Genomic DNA, 6,839 nt, shown 5'->3' on the forward strand with positions numbered 1-6,839 from the left:
GATGCACTATCTGGTTGGGAATTAGTTTATCTTCCCGACCATAGTGAGGGTTGAGTAAAACTAAAGAAGGGAAACCTGTGGGAGAAACTGATGAGCTGTATACTAAAAGCATTTCTTTTTCCTCTGGGTGCCCAGTTGGACTGCCATTCCCAGACTCTCTTGCAATTGGTGTTGCAATGTCATTGAGTTTTGGCCAATAAAATGTCAATGGGAATGACACATGATACACCTGAATAGTCCTTCTTGTCTCATATTCCATCTTTCATCTGTATGTTGATTCCCAGAATCATACATAGCTTTTGAAAATTCTGTGTTAAAAATGAAAGACACTGAATGACTTTCTGGAGCAAATCCCTTTGTTTCTCTGCTTCCCTATACCAACAGGACAAGAATGAGTGAGAAATAAATTTCTGTTATAGTAAGCCATTGATATATTGGAATTTATCTGTTGCAGTATAGCTACCCTAACAAATACCCTACTGAAGACGCCCATAGGAAAAAAAAGAAAGAAATTGAAATGGTTCCTGAAATTCACTTGCAATGAGGTAACATATCTGCTTTAGTAGGAGAAGTATGAGCAAAAACTGTAGGACTAGGTCAGTCTTTGAAAGAATGGATGGAAGTTGAGGCAAGTCAACCACCTAAATTTTGTGATAATTTTATGATAATGCTGCTTTGTTGGGGATTTAATTAATAATAATGATAATTATCTATATAAGTAATAAATATGGAGCCATTATTTTCCAGATACTAAACTAAACACTTAGAATCTATTATCCCATTTAAATTTCAAAGTCCCTCTAAAAACTAGATATTACTATTATCTGTATTTTACACAAGTGAGGAAACTAAGGCACAGAGATATAAGTAACTTGCCTAGGTCACACATCTCATAAGAGTAGACCTGGAATTTCAACTCACTATTAAAAAATAGTTGTTGTGGGGGCACCTGGGTGGCTCAGTCGGTTAAGCGTCCGATTTCAGCTCAGGTCATGATCTCACAGTCCGTGAGTTTGAGCCCCACTTCGGGCTCTGTGCTGACAGCTCAGAGCCTGGAGCCTGTTTCAGATTCTGTGTCTCCCTCTCTCTCTGCCCCTCGCCTATTCATGCTCTGTCTCTCTCTGTCTCAAAAATAAATAAATGTTAAAAAAAAATTAAAAAAATAGTTGTTGTTTCCCTAAAATCCCCATTAATTACTTCGTTCTATTTCTTAGAAAGTAAAACACTTTAGACTTCCCTGCCATTACCCATTTGACATAAATTAAAACATGTGTGGAATGATTGAGGTTTTGTGGTTGAGTTTTCCAAAATGATCCAAACCATCCTTTTGTTAAACACACCTTCCATTGATCACCCAAACTAGTACACGTCTCGTAGTACTACTTAATGTCCAGAAAACCCCATAAAATCTCTTACTTGTGTTTATGTCTTTATATACTAGCCACTCCTTTCCAGTGAATATAGACATACAGATTAATGACTTTGTGGCTAATTTTCATTAGTTTCTCATTAAAAGTCAAACAAAAAAAGATACATGCACATATTTTGGTCTTTCTTTTCTTCTTTTAGCTGATCTAAAACTGTGCTTCATGCAATTATCCTATTACTCTTGAGAAAATCATGATGTGCTTCCCCCAGAAGTTAAAGCCCAACAAAGAGGATCTATGGTCTAGTGCCAATACCAGCTGTTGGAAATTATCTTCCAGCTCAGATTCGATCTGTTGCTTTTAGATTACAGGGTCTCCTGTTTAATTCTCAGAAATAACATTTTTTTTTCAAAGACTAAAAAGACACTAATTCGTTACATTACAGTACTTGATTTAATTTTCTGTTAAGGGATTTCCAAGTTGTTACAACTGCTTGAAACTTTATGTAACACCTAATAGGTTGTCCTGTTACAATATCTTGGTATACTTGACCAGAGGATGTAACCCTGTGGTGCTGTTAGAGAGGATTAAGATTGCATGTGGTTTAGCACTGGATTTATTCAAGGAGATTTACACTACAGACTTAAAAATCACAGGTCAGTGGCTTTATGAGACTTGCCCACCCAGAAGGCAGTGGGGGAGATAGTTAAATACAAGCAAAATAAAATATGTTGTCATCTATCTTTCTTATATATATTAACATTAATTCTAATTTAACATTTCTAGAGTACCTAAAGGCTGATAGAGATGTTACAAATGTATCATGTTGGGAATCTGACTTATCTTACCCTGTACAGCCATGTTTTGCAATGTCCTTGTTATAAATATTTATAATTAATGTCTCAATTAGAAAGTCCTTGATAATAATGAGAATTGCTTCTCTAAGAATGAACTCCTCAAGTCAAGTACTGTATACGTCTAACTGGTGAGTATAATGAAGGGAAAAATGAATATAGGGCATACACATTAAATCTCAATCAAAGTACTGAAGGATACAAAAATAGAAGCCACTATTAATATAAGTTTTTTAAATTAAATGGATTTTTTATTTATAGACACTCCCATAAACTGTTAACAATTCATATTTTGGGGGTGAGACAAATTGTCTATAGAAGAATAGAGCTATAAGTATTTTAGAAAGGACTGCGACATAAAAATCTAGACTATAAGATTTCTAATATTCTAGTTTATGTAAGCTAATTTTAAGAAAATTTTGAAACGTGAAACCGGAGTTCTACTTATGATTAAATTAATGCTAATAAGGAAATCCGGGTTTTCAATCATTAAAATTTACTTCCACTTTCTCTCTCTAATCACATGTAGAAGTCCTTTCTGCTAGAAGCTAAAGGCAAATGGGTAGGACTGAGTCCACATGCAAAGGAACTTACATTCTGTGGCATTAAGCTCATAAACACATGCTCTCAACTCCTTGATTCATATTAAAGCTTCAAAAATTCTTGACACAGCAAGGGCAAAAAGTATTTTCTTGGGTATTTTTATATAAGGCTTTTGACACTGAAATGGGCAAGTCTATTATATTATTCCCTGTGAATGTAAAAGTGTTCCATTGTGCTCACTGGTCTCCGTGTAATCAACATGCAATAAAACAGAAGTAGCAATGGCTTGCATGCTTCACTTACCAACTAAACAACACAGCCCACCTGCCCCAGAATTGCCAGGTAAGCCAGTATACTAGCAGATTGCAAAGAAAATATTGAAATATGCTTGTGACTTAGTGTTGTAGACAGACATTCAGAGCAGTGGATTTAAAGTATCAATCCTGTTATGAGATATTATCCCACTGTTAAACACACACCAAAGGTTACTGAATATAAAGTATGCATGCAGCCAACTTCCGGAGTCATGAAACATCGAGAGAGAAAAAAAAAAGGATAGCTAAAGGAAAAACACTTTCAGTTTATCTTGCACTATAGGTACAAAGACTAAGGCAGGCTTTCAGAACAAAGAATCAGTTTTTAAGAAAGAAAAAAAAAAGCTTTACAAACTTAATTTCTCGAAAGTAATTATCAAGCTGCATGGTAGCATAAAGTCCTATTGATCCAAATTTCTCTTTCTGTATGAACTTCACAGACTTGCATGACTTGGCATCAGTAAAAGCTAATGATGATTCATGCTATTAGCTTCAGCAGCCACAGTCCCTAGGAACTGGGCTTTGACCTTTTATTAACACTTTTCTCCCAGCCAGATAGGAACCTTCTCCAGACACACTTCCTAATCACCTTAAAACACCTGGAGAATTAGTTAAAAGCCTGACTGGGTGAGGGGTCTGGATGCTAAGGGAAAATGGAAATTCAGTGTAAGGAGAGGACACATTCTATTGTGTAATCTGACCAGAAGCCCTGGGAACCCTGAAAAATAAAATTACATGTTAAACTTAAAAATAGTCACAGTTACGAGAAGGATGTTAAACGTTACCAGTGGGTTTCAGCTGTTAGCAGAAACCCCCGCCCGCTTCTCACCCCAAAATCCCCATGCAACATTTATACTTTTTTTTCTTTTTTTAACGTTTATTTTTGAGACAGAGAGATACAGAGCATGAACGGGGGAGGGTCAGAGACAGAGGGAGACACAGAATCTGAAACAGGCTCCAGGCTCTGAGCTGTCAGCACAGAGCCCGACGCGGGGCTCGAACTCACAGACTGTGAGATCATGACCTGAGCTGAAGTCGGGCGCTTAACCGACTGAGCCATCCAGGCACCCCCGTTTTTTTTTTTTTTTCTTGAGCAAACATTTATTCAGCTCCTAGCACTATGCTAGGCATCTAAATAGCATTTTGTTGTGGTAAAGTAGAAGTAATTAATTTTTTAAAATTAATTTTTTTAGTGTCCTCTGCTTTAAGTGGATTCTGAAAGAAGCATTGATTAATGAAACCATGGAGAACTGCCACACAAATGACTTGAAAACTCTACTCCTCTCCTTATTTTTCCCAGCTCCTACTGCTCCTACCACACAGCACCCACGTACTTACACACACGCACGTTTCCTTTCCATTTTTCTACTCCACAATGGACCAATATAATATACAGCTGCTCTTCAGTGATTAAGGTTAACAGGGAAAAAAGAAACTCTTTATTAAAAGAGGTTGGATTCTCTTATTCAAGCAAATAGCCTACTTAAAAATCATAATAATTGAAAAAGATGGAATCTATAGGGTATTTAAATAAATATCTTTTCTTCAATTTTGATAATGCCTTGATTTCTACAACATACATACTCATTAAAGGATTGCATATCTGCAGATGATTTTGTTTTAATAATAATAATAATAATAATTTAAGACTTTGTCCACTGCAGTTCTTTATGTAGCCTTCTGCATAAATCGACTCTACTTCTATTTCAAAATACTGAACTTAAAATAGCATAACTTTTTCCTAAAATATAAAAATACACCCACTGGACTATTTCTGTGTGGAACCAATGGTTTTCATCCTAATGCCCCTATCATAACTGTCCTTTCAAAAGAAACCAGGATCTCAATTAATCCATGATCTCTTGTCAATACTTATAGTTAAGTTGATGTAATTCAACTTTCAGTCTTTTAACAAACTTATCTTTCCTTGGATTCTACAATACAAATTACTTTTTATTGTCTTCCTAGATTTCAGATTAAATTTTGCCACCATCCCTCCCCCTCCCCACCCCCCAAAATCCTTACTTTCTCTTAATTATTAATGGTCTCCTAGGCTTGTTGATCTGTCTACATTTTATCATTGAATATCTTTTACATTCTCTCAGTTTCAGTGACACCCTCTATATTGACATCTCCCAAATCTCAGGAGAAAGGTATCATATGGTGGGAAAAGTATTGGGTTAGGAATCTGAACATTTGTTTGGTTTGGAGTCTCTGTTCCCTATAAAATTTTGATGAATGACTTTATTCTATTTACGTGTGTGTGTGCGTGTGTGTGTGTGTGTGTGTGTGTGTGTTTGTGAGAGAGAGAGAGAGAGAGAGAGAGAGAGAGAGAGAGAGAGAGAGAAAACTGGTCCTAGTATAAAGTATATTTATATTTTTAAAAACTGTACTAGTTGTGATGAACTAAATAGAATCCAATCCATTCTGGGGTTTTTGAATCTTGATTTTGTTTTAGTCTTTTAACACAAAATATTTAAATAGTCATCTTTTAACATAAGTATGGGCAATATCCATTGCTATAGATGGTTTAGAATTTTAAATATGAAAAGAGACTTTATGTGGTTTAAAAGTTCTCTAATTGATTACATTATTTGGGGAAATAGCTTTATCCCAGGCTCAGTTGACATCCAATATTAAATGATGGGTCGTCCTTCATTTAAATTAAGGTACCGGCCTTTAAACTTGCACATTTCAACCATATTGGAAGTGGCATAGTGAAGGAACCATGGGAAAAACATTCCTCTTGGACAACATCAACAAATAAATGAATGTACCTGATAGTCAATTTATCACAAAATTGGTAAAATAACCTTTTTGGAACTTAATATGTTTCTCTGTAGAAATAGGTATCACATATCCATGATGAATAGGCCATCGTGAGAATTAAAGTAAGCTCCATTGGAGAGAGGGTAATTACATCATTAAAGTTCAGTGCTCTACCTTTTGGGAAGGGCTTTTCTGAAGCAAGCCACATTGTGGCTTGAAGTTTCAATTATAAATCAATCCTCACATCTGGGAAAGGCAGCTATACATTTGATTTTGTTGTTAATCTCTATTCTACAGATATGGAATTCTGGGAAAGTTTCAGTGACCGACCTGCAATCACCTAGTCATAACCAGATCTGAAACTAGGCCGATTTCTTTCCTTTTTATCCAGTCTTCTGCCTGCTAGATTTAGCTTTTGTCAGAACTACTCCAATGAAGTATTCAGTTTCTATTTTTTTGATATAGATTTTTGCATGAATTAATATGAAATTATTTTATGTATATCAAGAATAGGTAAGTGGTTATTGATTTACAGAGTGCCCAAATTTCTTCCTCCACTAACAAGATGAGTGAGTTCTCTCACTGCATGAGGAGAAAAACAGACATACATAAGTAGGCCAAAAAAAAAAAAAAAGTAAATATAATTTATTTAATTCAACATAATTACATAATAAAATGGTCATATAATTAAATAACATTACACTTTCTATCCAACACATCTCCTGAAATTCATAGTAATGCATAAACCAGCATCAGCAGGGATTCTTTTAGCTACTTTAAATTTTTTTCTTAATTTTTCTTCTGTATAGATTTGAAATATTTCATGTTTTTCACTGTTAGTAGGTTAAGTGTGCAGGTTTGTTTTGCTGAGAGCTGCTTATTCATCGCACTATATTCATAGCAATGAATATTGCTATTATTCATAGCATTATGAGATAGTACCTTTATGTCTGTATGCATGTTACTGATTTTAACTTTTTTTGCTTCTGTAA

Source organism: Herpailurus yagouaroundi, unplaced genomic scaffold (genome assembly GCF_014898765.1).
Source record: "Herpailurus yagouaroundi ecotype Mexico unplaced genomic scaffold, PumYag 140, whole genome shotgun sequence".
NCBI classification, from domain to species: Eukaryota; Metazoa; Chordata; class Mammalia; order Carnivora; family Felidae; genus Herpailurus; species Herpailurus yagouaroundi.